Source organism: Stenella coeruleoalba (assembly GCF_951394435.1).
Source record: "Stenella coeruleoalba genome assembly, chromosome: 7".
NCBI lineage: Eukaryota > Metazoa > Chordata > Mammalia > Artiodactyla > Delphinidae > Stenella > Stenella coeruleoalba.
In genome coordinates, this window is record NC_137153.1 from 63,777,836 (window position 1) to 63,802,474 (window position 24,639).

The 24,639-nt window shown below is 33.6% G+C and overlaps 1 protein-coding gene across 13 annotated transcripts in view; it reads left to right on the forward strand.

Moving 5' to 3' along the window:
* The window catches only part of PTPRD (protein tyrosine phosphatase receptor type D), a 2,135,645-nt gene that overhangs the window by 955,630 nt on the left and 1,155,376 nt on the right, over positions 1–24,639 (forward strand). For all 13 annotated transcript variants that reach the window (XM_079926376.1, XM_079926379.1, XM_079926370.1 and 10 more), the window contains one exon: positions 5,865–5,914. The gene's annotated coding sequence lies outside the window, so the exon portion shown is untranslated. The remainder of the gene's footprint in view (positions 1–5,864; positions 5,915–24,639) is intronic.

Below are 24,639 nucleotides of genomic sequence, written 5' to 3' on the forward strand. Positions count from 1 at the left end.
CTAATCTGCTTTCTGTGTCTGTAGCATTTCTCATTCGCATTTAAATGGTCATCCATCCAAGCCTGAGATGACATACCCTGTCCAGGATCCAGTCTCCTCCCATCTTATTACTCTACTTGTAACAGAGTAGAGTTTAAGGGAGCAGAAAGAGGAGTGTAGCCTCTCATGATTAACGACAACAATAACAAAAAACAAACAAACAAACAAAACTGCCGTTGGAGCTCCAGGCATTAATGCTGCATTCTAGCTAGAGAATTAACGAGAAAAGGAGACAAAGATGGGCGTACTCTCTACATTCAGTGGCACTTCCTAGAAGTTGCTCACTCTGCTTGCACATACATGCTTTTGCCAGACCTTAGTCTTATGGCACCAAGACTAAGAATCTTTTTCCAAGTAGACGTGAACCTAGCTAAAAATCAGCAGTTCTTTCGCTAAAAACAGGGAAAGATGGATATTGGGGGATAACTGGAACTTTCCGTCATAGTGTTAAATCCATTTGAACTTATTAAAATATATTAAGCTAGGGTTTGGAACACCTGAAGAACAATCCTTATGAAAGAGTTTAGAGTGTTAGGGCAGCATTTGTAGTGCCTTTTGATAGTGGCAATCAAATATAAAATCATTAAATATCATATTTGTAACCAGGATATAAAAGTTATGAGATCGGGGCTTCCCTGGTGGCGCAATTGTTGAGGCTCCGCCTGCCGATGCAGGGGATGCAGGTTCGTGCCCCGGTCTGGGAGGATCCCACATGCTGCGGGGCGGCTAGGCCCGTGAGCCATGGCCACTGAGCCTGCGCGTCCGGAGCCTGTGCTCCGCAATGGGAGAGGCCATTACAGTGAGAGGCATGCGTACTGCAAAAATAAATAAATAAAAGTTATGATATCGGACCGTGTTTGTCTTGTTCATCACTTTAACCTCACATTCTAGAATACTAGTGACTGACACACAGTTGCTCAAAAAATATTTATTAAATAGATAAATGAATTACTGAACTAATATAGTTATATGTGTTGTTTATAGTTATAGTTGAGCAGCAGATTTACAGATACACAAATTACCTAATTATGGGATGAGTTGATAGTTCCGAAACTTATCACTGCCTGTCCCTCCAGCTTTCCCAGGATTTAAGATCTGCTTTGAAAGAAATGATTTAGGTATTAAATAAGACATTGAGAAAGTCTGGATGTTACTGAGCTAAGGTAAAAATCTAACACCTAAATACAGGGTAGTTTTCTTCCTAAGGGCCTGTCAGCAATTATTTCTTTATTGAAGCATTGAATTATTTCTTTAGGTGTTTATTAGTTATTTATTGAGGATTTACAATATGCCAGGTTCCATTGAAACAGTCTACTTTTTTCCCCCATACATGTAGTCTGCAATTATAATAAGAATTATGTTTCTGAGATGATAAGCTTGACAGTCTTGAAAGAAGCAAGAGTTCAAAGTCTGTTTTTTTTTTTTTTAATAAACATAGTATTTGCAATTTTCTAAATGTATAGAAGGCTATCTGGTTTTCTAAGAAAGCATTTCTGATAACTTATACCAAAATTATGTATATATTACATAAAACGTGCATATTTTGTAAAATCTCATGTATTCTAAAATTTATTGGCAGAAAATAATGTATAGTTTCAGTTTAGCATTTAATGAGCTAGGCACTATGGAGCTGTCTCTATCTAAAATTAGTCATAATATGTTGGAGTTGTAAGACTGGAATGATTTAATTTGTTTACTATTTTTGTACATTCATTTAAAATAAATTGAGAGTGTAGTTATATCTCTGCTTTATGAAGTTGAATTTTTATTTCATTCTAAATAGAATAAAATGGAAACCCTTAATTTATTTCACACCTCCTCTTCATTAAAAGAATCAGAATTTCTTTGCTGCATGTAATGAATAGAGTAAGAGAGTTTGTGTTTGAAATTCAGCGGTACCATTTCTACCTTTATGCTCTTGGGCACGTTTATTAACCTCTCTAATCAATTGTCTTATCTATATAAGAACAGTAATCATAATAACCTGGTAGGATTGTTCTAAGGATTAAATGAGTTGAACCTAAGGCACTTAACATACTTCCTGACGCATAGTAGATATTCAATCAATGTTAACTACTATCGATACTTTAAAGGATCAACTAAGGGGATAGTAGACATATAATAAATGTGTAATTACATGACCCCTGAATCTAATTTTATATATATATATATATATATATATATATATATATATTCATCAATATACCACTTGCAAGAAATATTGCACAATAGTAAAATAGAATGTGGAATCTGGGTTGTGTAATGGTTCACAGAACAGTTTGATACCAGGGTCTCTGGGTTAAAACCAAAAACAGCAACAACAAAAAACAACTTGTGTAATAGTACATTTACACAATAACTTTCTCACAGCTCAAGTTTTTTTCATGGGTAAAGTTTAGATACAGTTGTGGGAATTAAATTAGTTGATACATACAAAATACTTAAACCAGTGCTTTACATATTGCTTATTTTTAGTAAGTGCTATTTATGGCATATGGCTTAATTGAGATCCTGAACTTAATTCAGCTTGAGTTGAATTTTGACTTCACAATGTATTAGTGATAAGACATTTTGGAGTATATTCTGGCAATTGTTAGCTTCCATTTTTTTAACTGAAAATGTGGAAAATAATCTCACTTTTTGTGAGTATTAATGGAAATACAAGAGACTTTTGTGAATGCCAATTGAAGATATATGAAATAAAGTATAGAAATCTTAGCATTGTACTATTTATCCATTGCTAACTAAATATTATTTTTCTAAACCCACCATACTGTCTTTAAAATAATTTGCAATTATTTAAAATTATTTATAATTATTTAAAATAACTTCACAATTTTTAGGTTTCCAAATCATTTAAAAATTCAATCTTTTGTCATTCCCTTTAAAAATTGAATTTTTCAGCAAAATTGAGCCAAGAAGAAATAAAGTACTCCAAACTGTGTTAACATCAGAGAAATCACCATCTGAAATGCCAATTCCATGAATTTTTCCAAACAGCCACATATCCAATAAATCCATTAATTAATAGCTGTAATCTATAGAAATACTAATTCAAGTACAACTTTTTAAGATTTCTGCAGTAATTTGACAGTTATATAGACATTACTGTGAAGGATTCCTCCTTGAATATCATAGGTTTAGGATATTAGACTTCCAGAATTACCAATCTCTCTCTTTTTTTTTTTTTTTCCCTGAAGTTTGCTTACTTGGCTCAGCATAAGATCTTTCTGAGTGGTTATTCCTCCAAAGATAAGTAGCACAAATGAAAGAAGTATACCTGATCAAATTCATTTAGCTAGAATCTTATTACCTGAAATAAAATTTCCTGAAATGCATCAAGGACCACCCTAAGGACCACATTGTCAGTGCCAATGTCATTGACAGTTTAATAACTGATCCTTCACCACAAATCTCTCCCCTAAAAATATTTATCTCATTCATATCATGTTAAAATGGCCTCTTTCCTCTTTAAGTATATCCCAGTACTCAGTATTCTTGCCTGAATCAGGCCATGTAAATCATCGAAAAAGGTAGATTAAAGTTGAGGTGGGCCATATTTCTGCTTTGGCTTTCTTATATGCCTAAAATCACCTCCCTGGCTTGGCCTTCGGTTTGAGAAACAACTAGCCAAATGCATTTAATGTCATTTCTAGAATCCCTGAATTTAAACATAAGCAGTGACTTCAAGTCTGAGTGTCCAACATATCTAATCAGTATAACAATGTCAGTAATACAAACAAGGATGTCCTTTGGATTTACTGTTACTGAGTATTCACATTCAGATACAGATAAGCATTCTATGTGTAACTGGAGAACATAAATAACCTTATGTGCTTTTTATGTTGAAATTCTATTATTCAGTTGAAAATGTCAATTTATATTGCAAATATGCAACACAGTGCCTGCAGGAATAATCTAGCATCTGATAGTGCTAAAAGAAATCATTGTTTCTGTATTATAATGTCAAATCTTAAAGCTCGACTTTAAATCTGTAATAATAAAATGGTAATAACCATTAAAAATTTCAATTAGTGTATCCAAGGAGTTCATTCCACGATGGCAATACTGAATATTGATTCTAACACTTAATTTAACATTTGCCCCAAATTTAAATTGATGCACCTCTTGATAAAAGAGGGGAACACTGGGGGCAAGTCACTATAATGCCTTGATTGACTTTCTGAAGTGTAAGCATTCAGATCACACTAGATTCTTGGGAAAGACTTCCCTTTCAACCAACATCAGTAGGAAGTAGATCTTCTGAAGAGATCTTTTCCTTCCTTGCTCCCATAGGGAAAATGAAAGCAGAAAGCAGTAGAATAGTGAGCCTGGGACACTGGCAAGGTTAGTCCATGTGCATTCGGATTAGTAAAAGGGATGGGAAGCAGAGACATCTATGGAGGGCTAGTAAGCAGTGTAACCACTTGGGAACACGGAGACCTGGGGCCATGGCCAGTAACTGGAGTGAAACACAAGTGGATTGAGAATCAGATACTCAGAGTACAGTCGAGTCTCTGCCACCTCTTGGTTCGGTGACTTTGACCAAGAAAGTCTGAGCATTCATTATGGAAGATTTAACTCCGCACATGCATTTCAATTTGCAGAATAAGAACAATACATTTTAATGTGAATATTTATACTTCAGTGATAGTAATAGTTTGTTTTCCACTAACATTTGATCAGAAGAATGTTAGAAACATTTTATTTCACTCAGGTGGTTCCTATTACTGTCAAAATCATTTCCACATATGATAATGCCTCCTAAGAATTAAATAGCATTCCTTTGTCAGATAAACTATGTTATATAATGTTTCCTTCATTTGTAGTAGAAAAGATTTAATGAATAGAAATCTGAGAAAAACGTATCCTCCAAAGCAACACCACTCATAAGGAATTTACATAATGGATGTCAGTTTTCTATCTTCTATGAACTTGTAACACATTACACAGTAGAGCACCTGCGTATATACCAGTCATTCATGAGTTTTCTAAAGGGCTCATAAATGCTACTAATTTCTTCATTGAGGGTAGAAATGAAATCTTCAGTTTCCTTATTTTGTTCATATAGAACAGTATCTACCTCGAAGGAAGCAAATTCAAGGGCGTAATAAATGTGTGTTGATGAGCAAGTTACCACAGCATCAAAATGATAAAACTCTTGCAAAGCACGTTAACTACTAAATATGATCACATGTGATGGTAATCAAATATCTTGATTTAATGACAGTAATAATAACCAGTTTCATAAAGTGCTATTGGAATACTACAATGAACTATGGAATACTACATGATCTTTAAAATGATGATAGAGAATATTTATAGTCATGGAGAGATATATATTACCCACTGATTAAAGCAAAGAGATCAGTTGGATTATGGTATGCTAATCACATTTGTACACAGTAACGTGTGTGTGTGTGTGTGTGTGTGTGTGTGTGTGTGTGTATTTGACACTGTTAACTGAGTCTAACTGAGAAGGCTTTTTAAAATAATATATGCAAAATACATTTTGCTTGCAAATGTGTCCCTCACCCATAGTTCCACAAGAAGCAAAAGAGACAAATTTTCTCTGCTTGTTTGTCATCCCTGCATTAAAGAGCTGAAATTAGAGTAATTAATTTCAAATCACAATAGTGATGTGAGCTGAGTAACAGTAATGCTATTTCAGACAAATGTAGTCAAAATTGTCAAGTTATATGTACACTAATGATACATAAAATAAAATTTTTCATGATATTGAATCACTATTTAACATTTTATGATCTTGAATTAAAATGCAATACCTATACTAATACAAAATGTTTTTGGTTGTACTTTTTTAGGTCTCAGGGTGGTGAACTTCTTCTTTGAATTCCTAACCTGTGAGCCTATGGTAAGATTATAATTAATATACTAAATTTTATAGTTTTTCTCTATTACCCCTGCTTGATTAATAACAGTAAAGGGAATTTGCATAAGTAGCTTGATACTTTACCTTACTTTTATGGAAATTCTGAAGAAACTATGTGATATTTTCTATCTAATGTTTATGTTCTTGAGTAGATTATAGTAATATAGTCATTTGATGTAGCCTTTGATAGGTTTCTAAGTGAATTTGAAGCATCGTTCAGGAATGACAATTTTATATATTAAAAATATTTATAGCGAGGTCTATTTGATGCCAATGAATAAGGCAATGAGTTATTGAAAGTAAAACTTATAAAATTATAACCTGTCAGGATTTATCAAAATTGGGTTCTTCTATTAAAACTTGATGTTGGAGCTTTAGAGAGTTGAAAGTAAAATATGTAAGTATGGAAATAGAGATGATAAGAAATCACCAGTAACTTCTAGGGTGATTTGGGGAGGTGTTATTTATTTGTTAATTTCTGTGGTTAATGCATTCAATAACGTGTTAAAAATGTGAATATGGATTACATTTATAATTAATTACTACAGAATATAAGTAAACATAAGTCTGTGTTGTGAAACTGATTGGGTTATTTTAGTAAAAGGATTTTCAGTGTTTATCTGTTCCTTAATAGTAAACATGATGAAGATTTAGCTTGTAATTGACATATAAAATACAGATAATATGGGCATTTGTATCATTCATTTCATATCTGGGGGGGAACGATATCTTTGGAAACACAGAGGCAATTGACTCCGTCTCCTCATTATCTGGTAATTCAGCACTATTGAAATGTATCTTGAAGAAGTTGTTTTAAGAGACTGTAGGCAACCACCTCTGGGCACTCTAATGTGTTCCCTTTGGTGATATTTTTAGAAACAATGTAAGATTATGAAAAACAAGTGTCACATAGAATCAAGGGAAAATCCCTCTGCCCTTCCAGAAGGATTCTGCTGAAAATGGAAGACATTTTATAAAATGTTATTTGGATATGCATAGAACGATAATTTTATCCTTGAGAAGTTATTTTTTTAATTTGTAACTTATATTTTACAAATATATATAAATAAACCTACAGATCATTTCATTTTATAAAATGGTACAAAATATTTTTAAAATTCATGTCATCTCCTGTTTTTTTAATATTCTTATATAAACATACACAGAGAAAATTGCTCATAGCTTAAGTGCAGTCTCAGTGAATTGTCACAAAATGAACACACCCATATAACCAGCACTCACATAAATAAAAAAAAAAAAAGATAAAAATTAGAGTACATTGTAGCCCCCACCTTAATTGCTCTTTTCTAGTAACTATACCCACAGAACATAAACACTATCTTGAATTCTAGGAAGATAGATTACTTTGCCTACTTAATCACGTTTTACAAATGAAAACATATGATAGGTACTGCTTTGCTTCTTTTGCTCAAAGTTACATTTGTAAGATTATATGCTGTGGTAAATCACTCCTTCTCATTACTGTGTAGTAGGCAACTGTGTGAATATACCAAATTGTGGTCCTTTCTCCCATTTATAAGCATGTGGATAGTTTCTGGAGTTTGGCTCTTATGAGTAACAGTCATATGGATATCTGGAACATGTCTTTTAGGGAATATGTGTATATATTTTGTTGGGCATATAGGCTGTGCATATGTTCTGCTTTAGGAGAGAGTGACATTTTACCGAAGTGGTTATTTCAGGTTTCAACAGCAGGATGTGAGAGTTCAGTTGCTCTAGATACTCAGTAACACTGGGATTTTTCATCCTTCTCTTTTAGCCACTTTGTTGTGTATATAGGGATATTTTAATTTGAATGTCCTGAAGATTAGTGGTCCTAAAAACTTATTTTTTAAAACTATTTGTCGTATTATCTATTATCTATCCTTTTAAAATTATGTTATTTATCCTTTTTTTTATCATATACATATGGGTATTGAATCCTTTGCTGGATATATACACTGATATGCTAGGGTGCCTTAACCTGATTCATAAGAGCCTACTGTTGAAGTGTCAAGAATTTTGAGAGCTGCTTAGTAGTTTTAAAAGCACCATGGTAGAAGTATTTACACCACATATATTGGCAAACACTAAAAAAATAGGACTTTTCTTCTGGAGTACTAGGTGTTAAACATTTACTAGCACACCACTGGATATTTATATTGTATATGAAACCATTTGGTGGAATTTTTCATCTCCTGTTGATGTCTCTTGATGAATAGAAGTTCTTCATTTTAATTTATTCTAGTTTCTTAGGTTTATTTCTTGTGTGATTACTTTTTGTATGATTTTGTGTCCTATCTAAGAAATAGTTGCCTTAGCCATGGTTGATAAGATATTTTCCTTTGGTTTCAATAAAAGCTGTATTGTTTGAACCTTCACATTTAATGATCTCCAGGTATTAAAGGTATTGTTCTATAATATTATCTTGTGTGCTTAAGATAGTTAGCTGGATAGCTTTTTATTAAGATAGTAAATGCTCTGTGTATATGTTAAATTTTTTGTTGTAAAATTTATATATAAATATGAAGACACTGATATTTATGATTATTTAATAATTTAATGTAGCTACATATAAGCAATTTGTAATATTTCATAAAGTTAATATATGTATTTATGCATTGTTCACTGTAAGTTTCACATGCCAAAATCAGGTGGCCATCATTTTGAAATATCCAAAAGCATAACAAAATTAATATTTGATTTTAACCTTACATGTATTATAATTTATTTCCATTATATATTATGGAGTGAACCAAAAGTCTGCAGAGTAAATATTCCACACAATCATTAAAAAACTCAGAGTAAAATGGATAGCTAGTGGGAAGCAGCCACATAGCACAGGGAGATGAGCTCGGTGCTTTGTGACCACCTAGAGGGGTGGGATAGGGAGAGTGGGAGGGAGACGCAAGACGGAGGAGATATGGGGATATATGTATATGTATAGCTGATTCACTTTGTTATAAAGCAGAAACTAACACACCATTGTAAAACAATTATACTCCAAAAAAGATGTTAAAAAAAAAATCATCTTAAAAAAAAAAAAAAAACACCTCAGGATATTGGCTAACCTTTTGGCATTCAAATAAAATTATTATTAAAATATATTTAGTTGCTTCCAAAATATTGTCTAGTAAATTGAATAAACATGTAAACACCATGATAAATACAGCCTGAAGGCTTGACTGCAAAGTATTATTGTATGAACTTCATTAAGATTTTATTTGCCTTGTGATTAATATATAGAGAGATCGTTATAGATACATATAGATATAAGTATGAAAGTTTTGACAGAACACAGCAGTGCACACAGCAGTGCACCACGTACTAGTGTTTTGTGTCTGATAAGAATGATAGTATTAAAAACGGTATTATTTCTCCCTTAAAATTCTGAGTCAGTTATATAAATATGTGTGTGTTTACCACAGATTATATTGTCCTATTATGCATCTTTTGTGAGTTGAATATGTGTTTCCTCTCCAAGTTATCATCTTGATTTAAATACATTCAATTTCCTCCATAATAGTTGAAATATTTGAGAGATGTAATGAAACATAATGGAATTAAATGATTATTTTCAAATGGAAAGTTCAATAGTTTCAATATGCACATGTCAAATTTAGACTGTTTCTTTTTTAATCTCTGGGTTTTTATTCCAAGCCAGTTCATTGACTTCAGAGTAACTCATAACTCAATGGAAGTGCAAAAGCAAGCCATATAAAATGATGTTTCTATTTTATTTTTTAAATTATTTTATTGAAGTATAGTTGATTTACAATGTTGTGTTAGTTTCTGCTGTACAGCAAAGTGATTCAGTTATACATATCTGCATTCTTTTACATATTCTTTTCTATTACGGTTTATCACAAGGTATTGAATATAGCTCCCTGTGCTATACAGTAGGACCTTGTTTATCCACCCATTTGCAGCAACATGGATGGACCTAGAGATTATCATACTAAGTGAACTAAGTCAGAAAGAGAAAGACAAATACCATATGATATTACTTATATGTGGAATCTAAAAAATGACACAAACAAACTTATCTATGAAACAGAAACAGGATCACGGATATAGAGAACAGACTTGTAGTTGCCGAGGGGGAGTGGGGGAAGGATGGATTGGGAGTTTGGGATTAGCAGATGCAAACTAAAGTGATGTTTTTAACAATTATTATTTTTCAAATCTTTATAATAGTGAGAAATCTGAGAAAAATTGGGGGTTTATAGATTAATCCTTGAAATTAAATAAAAATGATACTGATTTATTTTGATATGTTTGGAGAGCCTGGGATTTGTATCAGAGCTGTTATTCTTTTGACGTTGTTGCCTGTCTGAGGTAGCCAAAGATGATAAAATATAGAGTGTGTGCTAATAAAAAGCTAATTAGGTGATTTTCACTTTTACTACATTACTAATCACTGTGGGATAATTAAAGCAGGAAGGACAAAGGTGAGTGAAACACTGAAGAATGTCTTGAAGATTGGTCCAAAGAGTTTACATAGCAGTAATGGGTCTGATCCTGTACTAGCCGTTTTAAATAGCTAAATAATGAGTTTATCTGTGAAATACAGCACAGGTTACACAAACCTTAATTCATGAAAGTGTCTGTCACTGAAGATAAATTATACTTAAAGGAAGAAAATCCATGAAGACACAGAAAACATACAGAAGTAATTGATGGCAGGCAAATATACTTTATTTCATTTTCACAGAGATTACAGAGTTTAGGGACAAATAAAGTTCAAAGATACGCAGTTAACATACTGAAGGAAGAAAAACAGTAGAAACTGAAGAATTATCAACATGTAGAATATTTTATTGTGCATAATTTGAGCCCCAAACTAACCCTTTAAAAAAGCCTAGAAGAAAAAAAAAAGTAAAATACATTCAGAAATATCCAAGTAACTAAAAAGTTTTGGTAATATAAATGAAGACTGAACTTTAGAATAAAATTATTGGACACACAAAATATTAGCTATATATTTTTAGTTCCTATTCAATGATGTATTTATTTCCTTGAACTATTAAAGTACAACGTTATGTTTTTCTCCCCCTGAAAATTAGAAATATTTTCTAGTTCCTGGCCTAATATCTGGCAATAGCATATGTTCTCTAAAATTTTGCTATCTAGAAAATTAATTCTATGTAAACTAGAGAAAATTTTTCGTGTTTCTTTTGCTAAATAAAACATTTGTTTTCTGAAACACATCCTCTTTCCAAACTTTTCTTCCCTCCCTCCCTTCCTTTTTTCCTTCCTTTCTTTCTTTCTGCCAACATTTATGAAGAACTTACTCTGTACTAGGAAGATGGCTAACTAATGTTGCAATTGTGCAACAGACAAGGCATATATATATTTATCAATTTCACAGTAGAAATTATTAGATTAAATAAAGTAGAAAAAGGATTAAATAAACAAAAAGTAAATCTCAATTTTGATAAGTGTTATGAAGAAAAACATTCCCAAATATAAAACAGCTGGGACAGGAGTTGATGTTTAATGCTTCAAAGGAAAAGTAGAGTTCCCCATATGAAGGGAGAGGGGAAGGAGTATAAAGAGATTTCTAGCCTCTGAGGGAAAGGGGAGCTGGAATGTTCAAAGAGTGTAAAGAATGTTAGTGTGCCTGGACCATAGTAAGTGAAAAGGAAGGAGACATGAGATAAGGTTTAGCCTTGTAAGCCATGATAAGTATATTGGATTTTATTATAAATGCCATTGGAAGCCATTGAACATTTTTAAGCAAAGGCGTATAGTAATCTAAATCAAATTTTAAGAAAAGTGCTTTGTGGAGAACTAACTTTTAGGAGGAGATGTTTGCTGAGTTCAGAGAGAGAAAAATGTGATGCCTTGGTCCAGGATGGGATCACAGTGTATTTTGGAGGTAGAACCACAAGGATTTATTTAATTTGAAGTAGATGGTGAGAGAAAAAGAGGCAAGCATGAATTCTAGATTTGAACAATTGTTTGTGTAGCAAAACCATTCACAACTGAGTTGGTCTAGATGGAGTTGGGGGGCAGGTTCTACTAATAGAATCAATAACTCCATTTGGGATCAAGAATATGTTGTCTTACCTCTTTCTACTTCAGGTATGATTTGCAATTGTTACTTCAAATGAAAACCATATTAGGAATAGGGAATGAGGATTCAATACTGTACATTCTAAGGATTCATTAAAGCCAATGATCTGGCAAACCATCTTTTTATAGCTAATTGTCCTGGGCTGATGATTATAGAAGTATGTGTGAATTGATATGTGTGATGGTTATAGAAGTATGTGTGAATGGGTGCCAATGGTAACTATTGGCACCCAAGCATTCTATGGAATGAGGCTGAGATTAAATAAACATTTAATAGAACAGACTTCAACAGTCTTTGGGATTATAAAATGAGTTCATAGTAAGATCTGGACAGTATATGGAAGGAAAGGATCAGCAATGGCTGAGTATTTAAAGAAATAACTGGAAAGAATAGGAAGAGTTTATGCCAATGAGCAAAGAATTTCCAACTTTAACATGAACTCTCACAGGAGAACAGAAGTAGAAATAGGAGGATAAATTTACTGGAATAAGTAGAAATTGAAAGATCTCTATAAACTTCTGTCATCATCATCTTCTCTAGAAAATTGCATCTCTCAACTTGAAGGAATCTAAGAGAGGAGAAATGAAAACAGTATTTTTTCTCATTCTGTTAACTTTCAAATAGGTTTCTATATATTCATATCTGCCTTTTTGACAAGGGTGAAAACATTGGAAACTGAAACTTTCCTGTCATTCTTTGTCTCTGGAGGTGGGACAACTGATTGTCATGCTTTGTTTGCAGCACAAAATACCTTATTTCACATATTTAATAGCTAACTATATCATAACGGATATCCATCCACAAACCCACAATCTGACCTGTATTCTGACACATTTTACCTGAAAAATTTGACCTTAGGAATTTTTTGCATTTAGTTCAAACCATCCCACTATATATATCTATATATTGAATATATATATATATATATATATTCAATGTATCAATTATATATATTCAATTTTCAATCTCAGATTCAAATAAATGGGCTAAGTATGTTATTTAATATCTGTTATTTTTGTTATAGTCACATATTCAATGAGTTTATTTCAATATATAATTATTACAGAAATACAAATATATTTTCTATAAAAACACAAGAACATGCATTTATTTCAACTATTGCATCTTATTCCAACCTGGTAGATGACAAGGAGAGATAATGTCATTATGAATACCTTGTTATTTTGAAATAAAGTTAAAAGTAAAAGGTTTTTCAAACCAAATTGATGTCTCTATTACACGCTTAAGTCAAGTCACGATTATTTTAGCCCATAAGGAAATTATCAGAAATTATAATGGTATCACTAAAAACTTGGCATAGAAATTCTGCTGGTTTCCTAGCACTCTTGCCACATGTACTGGGACGGACAATAATCTGTATTGTTGTAAAAGGAAATGGAACAATGTGGAGGGTGGAGAAAGGCTGAGGGGGTTGAGGAAAATTTGTTATTACTCCAAAATACATAGCAAACAGATCCAATAGTTATTATTCTGATGATACTTTCATTGTGCTGGATATTTATAGGAGGTAATGGGGAGGGAGGGAGAGAGTAGGAAGAGAGAGAGAGAGAGACAGAAGACACAGATTACAGATACTCTATTTTGAAGAATTGTAATTGGGATCCACCTTCCCACTACCCTTGCCTCTACCTTAAAAACACCATTTGAAAATACCTGTGAATCAATGGACAAATCGTAAACTCTGAACATCTATAATTTGGGAGCAAGCGTGTTTTTATTTTCCAAGTGTAGACTTTTAAAATAAGATTTTTGCCCCAGCTATAAAATCTCTAAAGTGAACTCACTTAAGGTAGACTCTCCCCTGGAAAGTTGTGAGGTTTGTCTCTAACCTCAAGAGGTTCTAACGGGTCTCATAGTAAAATTGGTTTCCCATGTTCATAGGATCTGTCCATCCACTAGGATATAAATCTGTTATAGAGATGGGATCACCATGACATCACTGTTGTACTGTGAGTCTGTTCATCCACTAGGATATAAATCTGTTATAGAGATGGGTTTACCATGGCGTCATTATTGTACAGTGAGTCTGTTCGCAATAGCAGAGTAAACATGTTTATCACTATGCATATTGATTATTTTGTCACTGCAAAGAGGCACTTTTCAAAATTGGAAATAATTATAACATATACACATATTTATTTATTATGTTTAAATACACTTTTATCTATTAAGCCAATCATTAAAGTAAGATATTTTTACTTCAAATTATTCATAAAATTTAATTTTATTCATGAACTTTCACAGTTTCCTAAAAGTATCATTAGTGAGTAAGTCAATTGTTCTTCTAATGTAAATTTCAAGCATGACAGATAAAATGTTACATAAAAGGCTTACCGTGCAAAATTGTTTTGAATACTATTGCTAGAGCATTTGCCCATGCATGAAATAGAGAGATAAAACTACAAAATTTTCAGGTCAAACCACAGTATCAGGAAAAGGTTGAATATAAATTAAGGATGAAATCCAATATATTTGGGAGGGACTTCATTTTCTTCTTGAGAAATCAAAGAAAGGCACACTTATTAAACTTGGTATGAAATTTCTCAAGTAAAACCTAAAAAACCTGACTCTATTAAGAACACATATAACAAAAGCACTGGCTCGTTCAGTGTTTCATTTTAAACTTTTGGAAGTGATTTTAGTTAAGAGTATATACACAAAGGATTAGAAGACATTGTGCCTATTCTAAAGGGCACGTGGAGAAAGAATTTCACCAGGGATCAAGTGTGTGAGAATATTCATTCCTTAATGTGTCCCACAGAGACTTGCTGAAAGTAAACACATGCATAACGAGTGCCAGTCACTGGGCTACAGACTGAATAAGAGCTCATTTTGGAGCTCCCTGAGGAGTGAAGGGGAAGGATATGTGGGTGTATACATCATAAGTTAACCCAACAACAATAGTAAGAAGTATTGAGCATGCAAAATGTGCCAGGTGATGTGCTAAATTCCTTACAATGATTATCTCTTTTAATCCGCATAATACCTCTGTGAGAGAGGGACTTTTGCTTCCAGTAAAATTGAGATTAAGAGAAAGTGTGAAATTTGCTCAAGGCTGCACAACCGGAGAGAACTATAACAGAGATGATAGATCCTATTAGAAGGACATGAAGAAAACGTTATAGGAGAGGCTAGGATAATAATAAATGCCTATTGGAGTCTATGAAGGTGTCCTCCCTTATGGGTGTTAAATTTGAGCAGGTGTAAGATTATAGAAAGAATACGAGATTTGCAAGGTAGTGAAGGCAGATAAGGGGAATGTTTCCATCTAATAAGATTTTCTGGGAGCATTGCCTTCTGGCCTTCATTTTATCATTTATAATATGTGATAGTGGTACAACATGATTTCTAAGGTGTTTTTTTTGAGTACTGGAATTTTATGATGTTATATCTGTTTACTCTACATAAAAATAAAGGAAGCTGCTTCTGAGTAAATCTGAAGCATCTGAGACTTTTGCCAGTATACCACTGATTCTTTTATCCTGAGGGTTAGAAAAATTCCTAAATGATTATTTAGTGCATCGCAAATAATGATGATGATAATAATAACAACAACAACATCAGGAAAAGACCATTGGATTTGGCCAGGAGAAAATCATTGAAATCTTAGCAATTCATTGACCATGTTGAGATCTTTTCTTAAATGAGTGTTCTGACAAACTGGCATGTTGACTCTGTGAATATATGTGATTATGTGCTTAGTTTGTAGTTGTGTAATAAATATGCTTTACATGAGTATTCTGTTTCTTAGCTAATAAAAGTAATGTAGATATAAAATCCCCTTGAGTACTATTTATCAAACCAAAAGAATTTAAAGAAAATATCATCTACATGTTTTTATATCAAGTAGAAGAAGTATTAGAAAAAATGAAAACAACATGCATTCATTTTAAGAGCCTTGGGTGTTCCTATTTTTATGTTACTTGAGACAGTATAATTATGCCAGAAAAGAAACCCAAAAACATGTTTAGCTATATATAAAATATCCCCTATTTTGAAAGAAATTAGATATGAAAGAGTTCAGTTGAGAAATTATATACGAAACAAAATCATCTGAGAATAAAGTAGGAACATACTGTAAGAGGAAAGTGGTGATGGCATGTCCAGTTTTAGAATGACATAAGTTCAGCTATTTGATGCTGACAGACTGCATTTCCAATCAAAAAGCACATCTCTAATGATGACCAGTGCATTTTGGTAGACACACCACCAAAATAATGAAAAGCATTCAGAGACTTATATGGCCTGCCTATGAACTTTCTTTTTAATTCAGTAATGGTCTAGTTAATGTAATCATTATTACTAGCTAAAACTACATTGTAAAGAAAAAATAATTCTATTCTTAAAGTCTGTGTTACTACTCTCTGCTTATCAAAAGAAAAGCAAGATTAACTTATGTTTACTTAGAGTAGGAAACTGGAAAATTAAAGGTAATAATTTTTGTTCCAGCCAGCCCTAGTAAATTTATCTGAAATAAAAATCAAGACCCCGAATAGCCAAAGCAATCTTGAGAAATAAAAACTGAGCTGAAGGAAACAGACTCCCTGACTTCAGACTATACTACGAAGATACAGTAATCAAGACAGTTTGGTACTGGCACAAAAACAGAAATATAGATCAATGGAACAGGATAGAAAGCCCAGAGATAAAACCACGCACATATGGTCACCTTATTTTTGATAAAGGATGCAAGACTATACAATGGAGAAAAGACAGCCTCTTCAATAAGTGCTGCTAGGAAAACTGGACAGCTACATGTAAAAGAGTGAAATTAGAACACTCCCTAACACCATACGCAAAACTAAACTCAAAATGGATTAAAGACCTAAGTGTAAGGCCAGACAGTATAAAACTCTTAGAGGAAAACATAGGCAGAACACTATGACATAAATCACAGCAAGATCCTTTTTGACCCACCTCCTAGAGAAATGGAAATGAAAACAAAAATAAACAAATGGGACCTAATGAAACTTCAAAGCTTTTGCACAGCAAAGGAAACCATAAACAAGACAAAAAGACAACTCTCAGAATGGGAGAAAATATTTGCAAATGAAGCAACTGACAGAGGATTAATCTCCAGAATTTACAAGCAGTTCATGCAGCTCAATATCAAAAAAACAAACAACCCAATCCCCAAATGGGCAGAAGACCTAAATAGGCATTTCTCCAAAGAAGATACACAAATTGCCAACAAACACATGAAAGGATGCTCAACGTCACTAATCATTAGGGAAATGAAAATCAAAACCACAATGAGGTATCACCTCACACCGGTCAGAATGGCCATCATCAAAAAATCTACAAACAATAAATGCTGGAGAGGGTGTGGAGAAAAGGGAACCCTCATACAGTGTTGGTGGGAATGTAAATTGATACAGCCACTATGGAGAACAGTGTGGAGGTTCCTTAAAAAACTAAAAATAGAACTACCATACGACCCAGCAATCCCAGTACTCTAGTGGGCGTATACCCTGAGAAAACCATAATTCAAAAAGAGTCATGCACCACAGTGTTCATTGCAGCACTGTTTACAATAGCCAGGATATGGAAGCAACCTAAGTGTCCATCGACAAATGAATGGATAAAGAAGGTGTAGCACATATATACAATAGAATATTATTCAGCCATAAAAGGAAACAAAATTGAGTTATTTGTAGTGAGGTGGATGGACCTAGAATCTGTCATACAGAGTGAAGTAAGTCAGAAAGAGAAAAACAAATCCTGTATGCTAACACATATATAGAATCTAAAAAAAAAAAAAAAAAAATGGTTCTGAAGAACCTAGGCTCAGGACAGGAATAAAGATGCAGATGTAGAGAATGGACTTTAGGACATGGGGCGGGGGAAGGGTAACCTGGGACGAAGTGAGAGAGTGGCAGGGACATATATACACTACCAAATGTAAAATAGGTAGCTAGTGGGAAGCAGCCACATAGCACAGGGAGACCAGCTCGGTGCTTTGTGACCACCTAGAGGGGTGGGATAGGGAGGGTGGGAGGGAGACAAAAGAGGGAGGAGATATGGGGACATATGTATATGTATAGCTGATTCACTTTGTTATAAAGCAGAAACTAACACACCATTGTAAAGCAATTATACTCAATAGAGATGTTAAAAAAAGCATTTAAAAATACCGCTTAGGAAAGTGCTTTTCATTCATTCATTCAAAATTCCATGAACTTCTAAGAAAAAAGTACATAACTAAATACCCAGACGATATTCTAATATAATCTTTGAAAGTTATCTTTATGGACGTGAACTCAATGTATATATGTGTTTTCATCTACTTTGTTGAACCTGTGGTTTGAAATGAGCTGCTTTTGCAAATGTATGTTATATTAATTTTACTCTAATGAGCGATTTTATCTTTCATCTATAAAAACAAAAAGAATGAGAAATATTCAGGCAGGCAGACCTTATACAAATTAAAGCAATATTAAAATATTTCATCATATAATTGCTTTGTCATTTTATATGCTCAAATTTTCAGAAGACAAAATTGTCTTCTTAACCACAGACTTCTTACTTTATAATTTCTGTACCACACTAAGATATTTTTTTCTCCCCAAATTAAGATTTAAAGCAAAAAGATGAAAAGGAATACATTTATTAGTGTTTAGTGAGAAGGAATACAAAGAATTCAGAATACAGGTCAAAAATCACAAAAAGCAGAGTCAGCCTTCAGGCTTCTGGTGAGTATTTTAGTGGACAAAATCCTCCCCGCATCATGTCTGTTGAGGCTGAGTTGCTAAGTGAAATTAATTCCATTTCCCACTTTTAGCTTTTCTTATGTCAAATGTAGAAGGCCACCTGCTATCTATGATTTAGATTTTCTCAGAAAAGACGTACTAGAATATAATACAGGACTGTTAAGCCCATTGTGTAAGCATGATGGTTTAGATCAGTTGTATGCAAATTTAGTGTGCACAGCATTCCCAGAGCAAGCTTGTTAAACCACCGAATTTTCAGGCACCCCTGCCATCCAGGGTGTTAGATTCAGCAAATCTGGAGTAAAGCCTGGGAAGTGGCATTTAATCAAGCATTCCAAAGTTGATTCTGATGCAGGTTAGTTTTAGATCACTTTTGCAGAAGTTATTTTTGAGAGGAATGAATATTATATTTTTATATGAAAAGCAAAGTGGGGAGAAAACACGGAATATAAAAAAAATTACTAAGGGGAGAAAAGTGGACTCTAGTAAAGTACATAGTTAAAATAAATCACTTACTATTTTATTTAATTTTCACAAAATCTCTGTGAGGTATTATCATAGAATAAAAATTAGAGATTCTAAGATAGTAAGTAAGGAGTTTTTCCATATATTACCAACAGGATAGACTCCAAAACTCGTGCTGTTTACACTATACCAAACAAAGTTGAGGGGATAAGTGACAGGGAAGAAAGAAATCATTTAAGCAGCCCTTCAAAGAGAGGCTAATAGGTTTTTGTTTTTGTATTAATTACCTCCCCTCTGTAAAAACTAAGCACCAGTTATATGTTAAAGACTAAGAAAGAAAGGAAAACAAAAACAAAAACAAAAAAAACCCAACTACCGTAGTAACCTAGTGTGTGAATGCAAACACACACATATACATATACACAAACATACCACAAATGTTGCTCATCATGTGGTAACTAGTGGCTACAGATTTGTTTACAATCATCATTGTGTTATTAATGCTCCCAGAAGGTTTTTCTAAATCTAACATTATGTACTTTTTCCTTAACACTTTGTGTACATGTAATGCGAATAAATCCAGCTTCTTAGAATTGTACTCACCTTGATCTTCAGAACATTTGATAGAAAATACACTTCTATTCTGGCTAAAATTTTTATTTACATTAACACAGTGAGTAAACATTAAACCCCTTAGCCATTATCGTAAGTAAATTTTGGTTTACGGAAATTCAGTTTAAAATCATCTGTCCTTGAACTATGAAACTTTAAAAATTATCGTTCCTATCTGTCTAGGTCACACATAATTCTGATTAAATAAATTATCCATATGTGAATCCCCCTCGGTTTAAATTTTAATACTTACTCTGTTATTTCTACACTGTATCTAGCCTTCTTCCTGCTCCCAACATGTCAGAAACAAGTTATTTAGTTGCTAAGACTTCAATTTGTCTAAAGGCAAACTTATCAACCTCTATAAAATGTGTTATCTTGCTACATGTTTGATATACCATGGATATCTAGGAGAATCAAGATTAGATTTTTGTTGATTTGTCTTGTTGATAATGAGGTGGTAGGAAAAGCAGTTAAATGCATTGAAAAAAAAGAGCTTTAAAGGATATTTAAGCTTACTAAAGCCTTTCAACAGAACATATTTAATTCTGGTAGTGATAAAATGGATGGGATTTCATTGTAAAGCTGAGCAGAATTCAGCTTTTAATATGTCAGCTTTACATGACAGATTATTAATAAACTGCTACTGTTGTCTCTTGATACCAATCTTTGGCGACTGCCTTTTTTTGAACTTGAAACTCAAATGTGTTTTTAAAAGTAATCTTTATCTTGTGAACCAGTTTCTTCCTTTAAATGCATTTTTTCTCTGCTCTGTAGCAATTATTGTGTCATTTAATTAATGGTTTCAATTTCATTATACTAACATATTCCAAAAATTACTAGGGCATTATGTGACTTTAGATAGATTAAGCTTTATTTTTTTTAATGAAGATGAAGGCAAGGCAGAATAAGAATTATAAAAGAGGATTTACTTTAAACTTGGTTCCTAACAAAATGAGAAAGTTGGTAAAATCAATTTTCTCAACTGACTTTCCACAGTGTTCTTGCCTTTTCTCTCTTTTGTTTGCTTATCTCTGTTGTAGATAACCAGTTTCTACTACCCACACCGTCATTAATTCAACAAAACACATTGAGCATCTGTATGAAATAGGCATTGTGCTACTGTTGGAAAACTAGTAGGCAATGGACAGAGCCTGCAGGAAGTGTACAGTTTCTGAGAGTTTACAGAAGGGATTAAGATCATCCCCCAGATACAAAAGGGTCATCACCTAAGAAGTTCTCTATGCTATATATCTCCTTGTTACTCCATCAAAACTTTAGTTTCCCATCAGAGGAAATTTAAGAGCTGCTTCACGATAAGTTGTTATTAGTGTGTAAGGAACATAGCATCTGATGATGGTAAAGAAAGTGTGCATAATGTCTTAGGGCACAGCAAGTAGAAACATCTATAGCTCAATAGAGGTATGATTCAGTAAGTTTTATGTAAGTAGCATGTATTATCCTCACTGTCGTAATTGGATGACTGATATCAAAACTATCAGGCAGGGGCTTCCCTGGTGGCGCAGTGGGTGAGAGTCCACCTGCCGATGCAGGGGACACGGATTGGTGCCCCGGTCCGGGAATATCCCACATGCCACGGAGCGGCTGGGCCCGTGAGCCATGGCCGCTGAGCCTGCGCGTCCGGAGCCTGTGCTCTGCAACGGGAGAGGCCACAGCAGGGAGAGGCCCGCGTACCGCAAAAACAAAAACAAAAACAAAAAATAACAAAAAAACCCAAACTAGCAGGCAAAGCTGAAAATAAGGACTCATACTCTCAGTCAGGTATTCATCCGTATTTCCCAAGCATTTGCTTATCACACACTATATACTGCTGGATGACTTTATACAAGAGTATAAAAGAGAGTTATATTTGAAATAAAACTAAAATTTATAAAATATGAGTTAGCAAAGTATTTGTGAAACTTAGGAATCCTGACTTTGCCTTATGTTTGACCTCACACAAGTCAATTATTTTCTCAGATCCTGCTTTTGTTCAAATATCAAACAAGGAGGATGTGCACTGTGAATTTTGAATCCCTTCAAGCTTTACATTTAATCTTATTATATCAGTTGGGATGCTTTAGGCCACAAGTAATAGAAAACAAACTTGCTTAAACTCTAAAAAAAGTTTATCATTGTACTATACAAGAAGTTGAGCAGTTGTGTAGTTCCATGAATAATTAATTTAGTGACTCACATCATCAAGGGCCTAGGTTCTTTCCATCTTTGTACTCTGTCTCCAGTCGTAGGCTTGTCCTTGCCCAGCTCCCCTCAGTATTGAAAGATGTCTACCATAATCTCAGGTTTCCCACCCAGACCCAAGATACCCAGTAGAAGAAGAGGGACTTCACCTTCTTTGTTCGTCTTTTATGATTAAGGAAGCTATTTTGATAAGTCCCACCTGACTGCCTACTGCCAGCAAATATCCCTTCACATCTCATTGATCAAACATGTCATATGCCCCAGCCTAAAAGGACCAATTCCTATTGGCTTAAACCAATTATGTTTACGCTCTACATCTGAAAATGTGTGCACTTTCACAGAAGCTCAGGGCTGTGCAGAGAAGGAAAGAACTTAAAAAAATTCATGTTCGCTTAAGAAGAAGGAAAGGAAGGATGGTTCTTGGCCAGGCATCTAGTGGTATCTGTTATACTTTTTATGCTTTGTTGGTATACTGCATTCTTCCTGGATGCATATTTTTATTTTCCCTGAGGACAAAATAGGTAAACTATGGGTCTGCTTCAGAGTGAAAAGTCTCCAGGGTTACAACAATCAAATTAAGTAGGTGATTGCTTGCTAAGTAAGCAGTTATTATTGTTTATGTTTACATCCTTTCTCAAGATTCCTTAGTGACTTCATGTTTTCAGTAGAATAATTTTAACATATACAGAATAAAAATTTGGTTTTTCACTAAGTTACACAGCTCTGTTCCCATCTACAATGCATGCATATGCCATTTGCTTTCAAGTGTTTGATTTCGCCCATGCTGTTCTCTCAAAAACACAATTACACCCCCAGGAGCAACCCTCCCCCCATCTGTCTTCCTTATAAGCCTCACTTATACCTGACTGGCTCATGCATGTTTGACTGAAATGGAGCTACTCTTGCTTCATTCTTTCAAGTTTCACAACTTTCTCTGTGAAGTTGTTGATGAGTCCTTAGGTAACCCATTGATCTTTCATTTTCCCATTGAGCTTTGACCATATTTCTATTAGATTGATTACTTTATGGTTTTACATTTACTTGGTGATCTCTGTACTGGACTTTACACTTTCTGAGGGTAAAGCTGGTGTCCTTACTGTTCTTGTATTTGTCTCTGTAATAACGGGCATAAGTATTTTGTGTGTTTGCTAGACTGTGTGTCTGGGAAACAGATGGTGTTAAGAGTCAGTGTACATAAACCTAGCAAGTAGTTGGACATAATCTGGTTTTTTTTTTCCCCATGACAAGGAAATAAGATACCCTCCAGAAGTAGTTCTCAACATTTTCCACAAATGGCAAAATGTTTCCCTACCCAAAAACTTGACCTACAAGGGACAATCTACAGAATATAATTAATAATGACCCACCACAAATGCAAACTTTCTTTAAATATGGTGTTTAATCTTCTAAAACTTTGATAATTTTATATTCTCTAGTGTTTAGTTTTTAAACCCCTGATAAACTTGTATTCTTTGTCATAAAATACCCAGATTTTGTTTAACATAAAATGTTTATTCATCATTATGTAAAATCAATTTCCAGAAAGAATCACCATGTTTATTCTGATTTCCTAGGCAAACCAGTATATACTCTCTAAGGGGCTGAATTTTATAATCAAGAAGCATAGATTTAAGAGAATGGGAAAAACTCCATGAGATAAAATATTTTATCCATGACATCATTGTTAATTGCTGTATTTTGAGTAACTAATTTAACCTCACTGTACATTAAACAAACAACTCCTTATGGTTGTGTTACTATAATTTACCTTCATATGTATCACTGTGTTTGTAAAGGTAACATGTGCAAATTATTTTTATCTCTTTGAATTCAGGGATTCATATAAATAAGCAACAGTCTCTAAATACAAAAGTAGTGTGACTTGTGTTGTCCATTCATAAATGTAACTATTAGTAGATTATGATTATTTCAGATAACTACTGGACAAGAAAAAATATCCCAAGATAAAATCACTGGGGAAGAAAAAAATCTATAGAGAAAAAAAAAATCCCTAGCAGCCTAGCATTTGAGTTGTCACAGATGAGGATGCCACCAATAAATGATTCATTCTGTATCTATCATAGCGTATTTTTAAATCCACCTGACATCTCTGGCCTATCAGAGGGCTGAAAAATGAAATTACCGACTTCCTACTATAGATGACACCATCAACAAAGGGGTTTAGGGAGGGTTATTTGGTCATTTTCATTTACCTCATTTCTCTTCATTCTGTCCTTGACAGTTCTCACACGTAGGGTTTTCAAAATCCCAGGAAGCAGGGCCAAAGTTTAATCTCCTGTTTTGTTTTCAGCAAGGACATTTGATTGTTGTCATAATTGCACAAAAAGATGAATAATATGTACAATTCTGGGACTATGTTATGGTAGAAAAAATATAAAAAGTGATTTAAAAGAAAAAAAGAGACCTATAGTTTGCTCTTGACATCTGTGGATATTTGAAGCATTTTCTTTTTATTTCTTATATCCAAAAGTATTTGCATATCCTTCTAAAGATAGCTTGGCAATATGGAGAACACGTTTAAAAAATACAAGAAAAAAGAGAACAACAAAAAAAGAATAGTATTATTATTAAATCCATCATCCTAGGTTGCAGATTCT